Below are 10,626 nucleotides of genomic sequence, written 5' to 3'. Positions count from 1 at the left end.
GAGTGTACACTCTAGTTGATAGATATAATCCAGACATTTTTCCATTTTATTTTCATTTTAACAGCTCATCCTTGGATTCATTAATTCAATCAATTTTGTTTTCTAGCTCATTAACATCTCTCTTTAGCCTTATAGTTTTTTTTGTAAGTTTTTAAAAACATTGTTTCTTAGTTTCTTACATTGACTAATTTTTCTTTCTCTCTTGTTTAATAATGAAAATTTGTTTTTCTAAATCTATTTTATTTCAAGAAGAAAAAAAAAGAAAATGAAAACCACAACAAAATTTTAAAACGTATAAATCAGAGGGCAACAATGGTACGTACATTGCACATTGACATCCCCGAATCATTCACCCAGAGCCTAAGACATCTGAATTCAATTCTCCAAACAATACCGGCACAAATCTTTCTCTTCAGTGAACTCAGAGAAGTCAGTAATATAACTATATTAGCTATTTTTATACATACATAGACATATACATATGTTTTTTCTTTCAGCTTTTCACACTGAGACAATATGATGTTTATACAGGTGTGTCTTATTTATTTTACTAATGTGTGTGACCTCAAGCTGCATCTATTTACCCATAAGTCTCCAATTTATCCTTCTTTATGGCTGAATAGTACTTCATCATATAAAAATACCACATTTTTTTTTTTTTAAATTTTATTTAAGGAGAAAAGAGAAAAAAAAAGCAGGGAAAGGGTACAAGTTATACAGATTTACAGAAAAAAATGAACAGTAGGAAATTACTAGTTAATGGATTACATATTGTCATCTTAGAAATAATTGTTCAAGTCACAAAATTAAAGCTTGTAAAGTGAACATTCCATCAATGATACTGCAAACAGTTCTGTTCATTGATCCAATAAAACTCTGTGATATCATTTTCTATCTTATACACTTAAATATACATGCAGTTATATAGTTTGGAGCACTTTCTTTTCCTCTCTTTTGTACCATGACTATTACACATTTTGGGTTTCATTGCTCCCACGGTTCTTATTACTTTTTTGGAAGAGAGTAAAACCAAATGTGACATAACAGAACAGAATCGGTCAAGTCAAAAGGGTGGACATAATAGATAATGTAAAACCATAATACAAGGTGATCAACAATGGTTACCATAATGCCTCCCGCTATCTCTAATAGAATTGCCTATATCGTTAGTTATAATACAATTGAACAAAACAGTAAAGAATAAGACCGACAAAACCAAAACACTGGAGACATTGTAGGTCTTCAAAAGTAGATAAAAGTCAACAAGAATGGGCGTCATAATGAATCTCATTATCTTCACAGCTGATGCCTAAACTTTCGAACCTGATACTATCCAGCAAAACAGAATAGGGAACATCAGTTAAAAACCAGATGGTGAGAGTAATACAGGGCTTTAAATCAAGGTAATGAAAAGTCAAAGTGGGTTACTATAATATATCCTGCAATTTTTTTCCTTTAATTAAAAGGATAAAGATAAAAAAGTAAACAATGGAGTGGAAATTGAGATAAAAGAGGGCATAACAACGAAACAGCGCAGATCAAAACATAACCATTTAAGCAGAATAGTGTTTCACCACCAGATAATCCTAACCTAAAAGTAGTTACCATATTGTCTCTTTCTTTGAAATCCTTGAGTACAACTTCGTATACTGTAGCATTAAGTATATCAAAACAATGTAAAACCATTCAAGAGAATGACAGCATTACAGAGTATTTAGAATCGACTAACAGAAAATGAACAATGGTTTCTGTATAATCTCCTTGTCTTTAAAAGGTTTTTGCTTATACTATCGTACATAATAAAATCCAGTAAGATACAGCCTATTTAGACCATTGGAGACAGAAGGACAAAAGTTAGATGAGACTTCAAAACAAGATGATACTAAATCAGTATTACCTATTAAGATGTCATTTTCTCCAAAATAGCTGTTCCTATCATCCAATCTTCTCTGCCTCATTTCTGTTGAGCTCTTTTTCTGTCAGTAGCTGTCAGTTTGTCTTCTTCATTTTGTTCTCTGCTCCATTCGTTGTGGCCTCCCCGCCACTATTTCTGGGTTCTTTGTATTTTTCTTTTTTTAGAATATCCTGCAATACTTTCTGTAGAGTTGAATTGGTGGTTGCAAATTCCCCCAGTTCCTCTTTATCCTGGAAGCACCTTGTTTTTCCATCAATTTCCAGGGACAGTTGTGCAGGATATCTCAATCTTGGCTGGAGATTATTATCTTTCAAAGCTTGAATTATTTCCCCCCACGCTCTTCGTGATTTGATAGTTTGTGCAGAGAAATCTGTTGTAATTCTGATGGGTGTTCCCTTGTAAGTGGTCTGTTTCTTGTCTCTTACAGCTTTTAATATTCTGTTCTTGTATTGAATTTCTGGAATTTTTATTATTATATGCCTGGGTGTTGCTCTGTTTGGGTTGTAGGTAGCTGGGGTCCTGTATGCCTCATACATCTGAGTATCTTTACCTTTTGCTAAATTAGGAAAATTCTCCTGGATTATTTCTGTGAGTAGCTTTTGTAGTTCACTTGTTTGTGTCCCTACTTCTTCTTTTATGTTCTTAATCCTTAAGTTATGGATCCTCTTATCATCTTCTTGTCTTTGTATTATTGCTGTTTGTTTCTTTGTTATTTTTAAGAAGTTTTTCATTTCATTCTCCCATATTACAAGTCTGCCCTCCAGTTCAGATAGTCTGTCCTTAGTTTCTTTCAAGCTGTTATGCCAGTCTTCTATAGACTTCTTAGTATCTTGGTAGTCCCTTTGAACCTGCTTCACGTATTCTATGCTTTCTCTGTTTTCTCCATCAAACAATTCTCCCCTTTTTTTCTGTTCTTCCATTCCACCACCTGTTTTTTCTTGGGTGGTACTTAGCATTTCTCTAACTATTCTGCATACTTCTAGCTTCAGGTCATTGATAACTTCATTCCTGAATTGGTCTATGAGGCTCTCTATATGGTGCCTTATGTATATTGGTGCGGTGTCTGCTATTGCCTGTTTCTCAGAATTGGGGGCCGAGGAGCCTTTCTTGTTGCTGCCTCTTCCCATGCTGCCTCTTCTTCTCTGTTCCTTATATATGCAAGCTTATATAAGAGGCCCAGCTTCTCTCCCAGTCAGCCACAGCCTGATCGAATTGCGCCAGTTAGGTGTTCCCGCTCACCGCTGCGCACCAGGGAGTTACAGACCAGGCAGCCTACATGTCTCCCCTCCCGGCCACCGTCAGGCTCTGGGATCTGGGTTGGGACAGCCTACCAGGTCCGCCGGCAGCGTCACACAGGCCAGGCACTTTTCACCAATCCCGCCCGAGAGGGGGATGTGTGGCTGGAGTCACCACCGCGCCCTGCTCCCACAGGACTGCCGGGGCCCAGAAAGTCCTCCGCTGGAGTCAAACTGTGGTAGAGTGTCAGTTTCTCTCACTCACCTCACCACAAGTCAGTGCACGTCTCCCTGCCGTTCGCAGATTGCCGTTCTCAGAGCTTCTGCGCGTCTCTCTCCTTGCCGAGCTGCTGTAGAGGCAGCCAGCCACCACGCGGCGGGAAACCCAAATCGCGGCTTACAGTGGCGCGGGGTCCAGCCTCCACACCAAGGCTTTTCTGTTCCTGTTTTAGCACCAGGACTGCATTCCAAGTTGGTTTCTCTCAGCCCAGTTTGTTCCTGAGTCAGCAGAGCATATCTCCACCTGCTTATGTCTCCTTAGTCCGCACCATTCCTGGCTTCTGAGCCGAGTCTCAAAAATACCACATTTTTTAATTCATTCCTCAGTCTATGGGTATGTAGGTTGTTTGCAAGATCTGTCTATTACAAGTTGTACTGCTATAAACATGGGTGCACATATATCACTGTGGTGCTTTCAATTCTTCTGGGAAGATACCCAGCAAGGGAATAGCTGGGTTGAATGGGACCTCTCATCCTAGCTTTTTGAGGAATCTTCACACTGATTTCCACAGTGGTTGCACCAGTCTGCATTTTCACCAAGAGTGGAGAAGGGTTCTTTTCCCCCACATCTCCTCCAGCATTTGTTATTGCCTGATTTCTTGATGGTGGCCATTCCTTCCTGGGATGAGGTGGAATCTCAGAGTTGTTTTAATTTGTACCTTTTGAATGACCAGTGATGTGAAACATTTTCCCATGTATTTATTTGCTATTCATATTTTTTCATCTGAGAAGTGTGTATGCATCTCAGATGCTCATTTTTGGACTGGGTCTTTAAATCTGTGCGGACTGATCTTTTTTGAGTTCTAGTAATCCTGTGTCTACAGCTGGCAAACATTTTCTCCCACATTGTGGGTTGTCTCTTCAATCTGTTGGTTTCTCTTGCTGTGCAAAAGCTTTTCAATAGGGTGAGATCCCTGTTGTTGATTGATTCTTTGTGACAGTTCCTGTGCAATCTGTATTTTGTTCATAAAGTCTTTGCCTGCATCAATGTCTTCAAGAGTTTTACTTTATCTCCCAGCAGATTTAATATTTCTGTTTTAATATTAAGATTTTTGATCCATTCTGATTTGAGCTTGGTACATGGTGAAAGATATGGGTCCTGTTTTAATATTTGACATGTGCAGAGTTAGTTTTTTCAGCATCATTTAGTAAATAGGCTATCTTTCTTCCGGTGACTGTGTTTGGCACCTTTGTAAAAGGTAAGGTGGCTTAGTGTGTCTGGAGTTGTCTCTGTGTCTGTTCCACTGATCTTCAGGTCTGATGTTTTTTGTTTGTTTGTTGCCAATACCATACTGTTTTTTTTTTTTTGATCATAGTAGCTTTATTGTATAATTTCAAACCAGGGATTGTGATATGCCCCTCTCTTGTCTTTGTTGCCCAGGATGGCCTTTGCTATTCGAGGTCTCCTCTGGTTCCAGAAGAACTTTGGGATTGTTTTCTCTAATTCTGCTTTTTGTTTTTGTTTTTTTTTTTTTTTTTTTTTTGGTACTGGGGCTTGAACTCTTGACCTCTTGCTTGCCAGGGAGGCACTCATGCCACTGTGCTAAATCCCTGGCCTTGTTTTCTCTAATTCTATAAGATATGCTATTAGAAGTTTGATTGGTATTGCATTGAATCTGTCTCTCTGTGAGTTTGTTATTCATGTACAGGAAGACAACTGATTTTTGAGTGTTGGCTGTGTAACCAGCTATATCACTGAATTTGCTTATTAAATCTAGTAGTCTTTTGGTGGGGTATTTGGGGTCTCCTAAGTAAAGTATCATGTCATCTGCAAATAATAATAGTTTAACTTCTTCCTTTCCTATCTTGACTCCTTTTATTTCTTTCTCTTGTCTAATTGCTCTGGCTACAATTTTTAGAACTATGTTGAATAAGAATGGAGACAGTGGACATCCTTATTTTGTTCCTGATTTTAGAGAGAAATCTTTCAGTATGATGTTGGCTGTTGATTTGTCATAGATGGCTTTAGATTGAGATAAAGATCATCTATTCCAATTTTCTGTAGGGTTTTTTTTTTATCATGAATGAGTGCTGAATTTTGTCAAAAACTTTTCTGCAGCTATTGATTTTTGTTCTTGGCTTTGTAAACACAGTGTATTACATTTATGGATTTATATATGTTGAAACAACCCTACATTCCAGGGATGAATACGACTTGATCACAGTGTACAATCTTCTTGATTTTTTGCTGCAGTCTGATTGCCTGTATCTTATTGAGGATATTTGCATCAGTGTTCATTAGTGAGACTGGCCTGTAAATTCTCTTGCTTAGTTGGGTTTTTCTCTGGTTTGATATCAGAGTAATGCTTGCTTCCAGGAATGAATTTGGAAGTATTGCTTCCCTTTCAACTTCATTATAGAGTTTGAGAAGTAGTAGTGTGAAGAAAAAGAAGAGCAAGCTAAACCAAAAGCTCATACAAATTCTTGTAGAATTTAGCAGTGAATTCATCAGGGCCTGGGCTTTTCTTTGTTGATAGGTTTTAAATTATATTTTCTATTTCATTGATTAATATTGGACTATCTAGAAGTTTTATATTTTCTTGATTCAACTTTGATAGTTCAAATGTATCTAGGAATATGTTCATTTCTTCTGTATTTTCCACCTTATTAGAATACAAGTTTTCAAAGTAGGTATAAATGATTTTCTGGTTTCTGCAGAGTCTTTTTTTATTTCATCCTTTTCATTCCTAATTGCATAGATTTGAGTCTTTCCTTTTTCTGATAAGGTTGGTTAAGGATTTGTCAATTTTATATATTCTTTCAAAGAAACAACTCTTCAATTCATTGATTTTTTATATTAACTTTTTAGTCTTCAGTGTGTTAATTTCTACTCTGATCTTTATAATTTCCTCCTTAGTATGAGCTTTTGGTTTAGCCTGCTCTTCTTTTTTTAAAAGTTTGAATTTCTTTCTTTCTTTTTTTTTTTTTTTTTTTTTTTGTCTTTTTCGTTTTTATTGGTACTGGGGATCGAACTCACCACTGCCTGCTTGCAAGGCAGGCACTTATGCTGCTGAGCTAAACCCCCAGCCCCTTAAAAGTTTGAATTTCAACATTAAGTTGTATGCACTTGCTCTGTTTTCCTGATATGAGTATTAACAACTATAAATTTGCCTCTTAAGACTGCTTTCCTAGTGTCCCACAAGTTCTGGTATGTTGTGCTGTTGTTATCATTCAGCAGTAAAAACTGTCTAATTTCTTCTTTAATTTCATCTGTGACCCACTGGTTTTTCAGCAGGGTACTATTGAATTTCTATGTGTTTATGAAGTTCTTGTGGTTTCCTTTGGCGTGGATTGCAATTTCATTGCACTGTGGTCTGATAGTATGTATGGGATAATTTGAATTCATTTGCAGTTACTTAAACATGTTTTATTAACCAATACGTGATTTATTTTGGAGAATGTCTCAGATGCAACTGAGAAGTATGTAAATTCTGATGTTGTGGGTTGGAACCCTCTATAGACATCTACTAAGTCCATTTGTTCAGAAGTTTGATTTAGTTATAATATTTCATTATTGACTTTTTTGGTCTAGTTGACCTGTCTTCTTGCAGCAGTGGTATATTAAGTTTTCCCAATCCAATTGTATTAGGATGTATCTCATTTTCCATGTCTGTTAGTAATTGTTTTATATAGTTGGGTACACTGGTATTTGTTGCATACATATTTAAGATTGTTATCTCTTCCTCTTAGAGTGTTCCCTTGTAAGGATGTAGTGACCTTCTTTATCTCTCTGAATCAGTCTGGGTTTGAAATTCACTTTGTCTGCAAACAGAATAGCTACCTGTAGTTTTTTCTGGGTTCTTGTTGCATAAAGTATTGTATTCCATCCTTTGACTTTCAGTTTATAAATTTCTTTTTGAATTAAATGTGTTCCTTGTGTATAGCATATTGTTGGGTCTTACTTCTTGATCCATTCTGCCAGCTTGTGTCTGTTGACTAGTGAATTGAAACCATTAACACTGATGATTACAACTGATATGTATTGACTTATCTTTGTCATGTTATTTTTCTGTTTTTGGATCCCCCCCCCCCCGCTTTTTCTCATCCCACTAATTGTTTGCTTTCTCTAGTGGGTTCCTTCTGTTGGGATTCATGGAGCTGTAGTTCTTACTATCTCTTTCAAGTATGTCCTTCAGAACATTTCTAGAGTGCTGGTTTGGTGGTCATAAATTTCCTCAGATGTTCTTTGTCATGGAAGTATCTTATTTCTCCATCAATTTTCAAAGATAATTTGTGGGGTACATAAATTTGGGTTGAAAGTTGTTTTTGTTTAGAACTTGGAATACTTCATTCCAAGCTCTCCTTGATTTGAGAGTTTGTGCTGAGAAGTCAGCTGTAATTCTGGTGGGCTTTCCTTTATAGGTGATGTGGTTTCTTTTCTCTAACAACTTCTAGGAGTCTATTCTTGTGTTGAATTTCTGGAATCTTGACTATGATATGCCTGGCTGTAGTTTTTTTTTCTGATCATTGCTAATTGGAGTTCTATATGTGTCATGTATCTGTATGTCTAATTCTTTTTTTCTACTGGGAAAGTTTTCTGTCATGATGTCTGTGAGCATATTTTTAATGTCATTTGTGGTATTTTCTGCTTGTTCATTGACTCCAATTAACCTTAAGTTGTTCTGCTTTGTCTCATCTAGTAGCTGCTAGATTGATTTCTCATGGTCCTTTACTCTTTTTGAGAAATCTTTCTTTTCCTGGTCGCTAACTGCAAGCCTGTTTCAATATCTGAGATCCTATCTTCACATTGGTCTAATCTGCTTTGAATATTTTCAGTGGAGTTTTTATTTTCCTGGATATCTTCTTGAATCTACTTTATGAATTCCATTTCTTTGCTATGCTTATCTTCCATAATTTGTTTAAGCTCATCTATTTTATTGTCTGTATCTGCTCTAGTGCCACTAAACATGGTGTGTATTTTGGTAATCTCTGTAGTTATCTGAGAGTTAATTTCTGATTTCATTTTTCCAGAGCCTCACTCAATTGCTTTGTTGTTTCTACTTCAGGGAGATCTGATGGTCGGCTTTCAGAATCTCCTCACTCACTGCCCAGTGGATTTGCCTTTGATGAACTGGACTTGAGGTTTCATTTTGCTTAAGTGTCTTCTCATTCTATTTTCTCTCTCTCTTTTTTTAAAAGTTTAATTCCTTGGGGGCTGGGGATTTAGCTTAGCTGCATAAGCACCTGCCTTGCAAGCAGGCAGTCATGAGTTTGACCCCCGGTACCGATAAAAAGGAAAAAGCCAAAAAAAAAAAAAAAAAAAGAAAGAAAGAAAGAAAGAAAAGTTTAATTCCTGGGGTGATGCTTGTAAGTTGCCAGTGGTGGGTTGCTTTATTGGTAGTATTTAGGATCCTTAGATGATGATTACTTCTCCAAGGTATCTTCTAAGTGTAGCTAGTTTTTGGGTTTTGAGTCCATTGGAAGATCTTACCTCTTTGGTTTGTTGGAGATGAGAAGTTGTTGCTTGTTTTGCCTAGACCCTGGATCTTTGGCACTTTGCCACCGTATTTTGTGTGAGCCTTAGTTAAACTCTTTCATGGAATACCAAGACCAATAGCTGTTTAGAAAAATTATGTTAGTTTTGGCTATAGTGGTACCAATAGCATCAAACACAGTCTAGAAAACAACAAACTGAGCTAACCCTTATTTAATTTGAAACTTTTAATCACATGAATTAGATTTGTGATTCTATAACAAAATGTAAAAAAGCCAGATAACTGTATGTGATATGTAAGTCTGTAATGTGTCGGTTTTGCCCTTGAGGGTTCAAACTTAAAATGGATTAATGAGAAAATAGAGAACTTGAAAAAGAGAAACATATTAGAAGTAAGGTTGGAGGACAAAGGGGTATAACACCAACTTGGGAACTGGTGCAGAAGACTGAAGGAAGAGGAGGATGGAAGGGATAAAAGGAAGAACAGAACAGAACCACACCCACAAAGAGGTTCACCCTTATATAAAAACAATGAAAGAGAACAAAAGAAAAAAATGGAAAAAGTAAAAGAGAAACAAATAGTTGACTAATTGACCTCAACGATTCTTTCTGATTTCGCAAGTAGACAACCTGTGGAAACAGAGTCCTGAATTGTGCCTGTCTCTCTCAGCAAGCCAGCAGTTGCTTTATGAGGAGTAGTGGATAATCTCAGCGGGCCTGGCCTGAGACCAGACTCATTGTGCTTGCCACAGTCCAAGCAATTTCCATGAGTCTGCCACCAGCTGGGATCTGCTAGACATAGCCGGTAATAATTCTGGGTTCTGAGCCCAGCTGGCCCATCTCCAAAATGGCTCCTGGCTATTCTCTTTCTCCCACAGAAGGACTAAATCCTCTGCACTCAATGCCAGACAGTGCAATCCTCCACACCTGCCACTCCCCTCCACAGAGACCTCTGGGGTTGCCAGCCATCACCATCACTGTGACTGTGCCTCTCCAGGTTCAAACAGTTCCTCTTGTGCAGTGAGTCCCATCTCAGTGCAGAGATGCTGCCAGCTACTGCCTTCTTTTTCCTTGAAGTTTTTCTTTTTACTCTCTCTGTGTACTTCAATTTGTACTCCAGATTCTTTTTGGGTCCAGGGGGCCTACTTTCTTCCTTCTTGTCTTCCTCATGATTCTGTATTCCAGCATCTGGATGGTGACCCTCAGAGAGGTTGTTTTCTCTGCTGCTTACCACTCCACTATCTTCCCAGAAGTCTCTCTAATAATGAAAATATTTGAGGGTATGAGTAAGCCACTTCATGGATACATTTAAATTTGTTAAATTAACTTTGTACTTTTGCGTGGACATTCTTGAGCTTTACCAATTCTGTGACTTGTGTAGTGGGTGCAGTCAAGTCAGAAAGCCATCTGCAGGAATTCTAAAATGCACAAGAAGAAACTAACTAGTTTTAAATGTTTCAGAACCAGTGACAAAGAAATGAAGTGCATTATTGTTGTTTTTAAAAAAATCTATCTGATTAGTATCCACTATGAGTGACAAAAGTATTTTACAGATGCTTTTAATAGATGTTATTTTTATGTAATGAATTGATTTTAGGGCCAATCCTTTTTGTGAGATTCAAAATTACTTGTTTGAGTATGGCCAGTATTTCTCATGTGTTTTTATCATTATCATCAGTCTAAATATGGTGCTTTAAGGTTTTCATTTCTTTGAACTTACATGAACTTGCTATTAAATATCAGCTCAACTGAGTCCTTGGTTC

This window comes from Cavia porcellus, unplaced genomic scaffold, assembly GCF_034190915.1.
Source record: "Cavia porcellus strain 051 isolate PalLab524CR breed Dunkin Hartley unplaced genomic scaffold, mCavPor4.1 scaffold_8, whole genome shotgun sequence".
NCBI classification, from domain to species: domain Eukaryota; kingdom Metazoa; phylum Chordata; class Mammalia; order Rodentia; family Caviidae; genus Cavia; species Cavia porcellus.
This window is presented reverse-complemented; position numbering follows the sequence as displayed.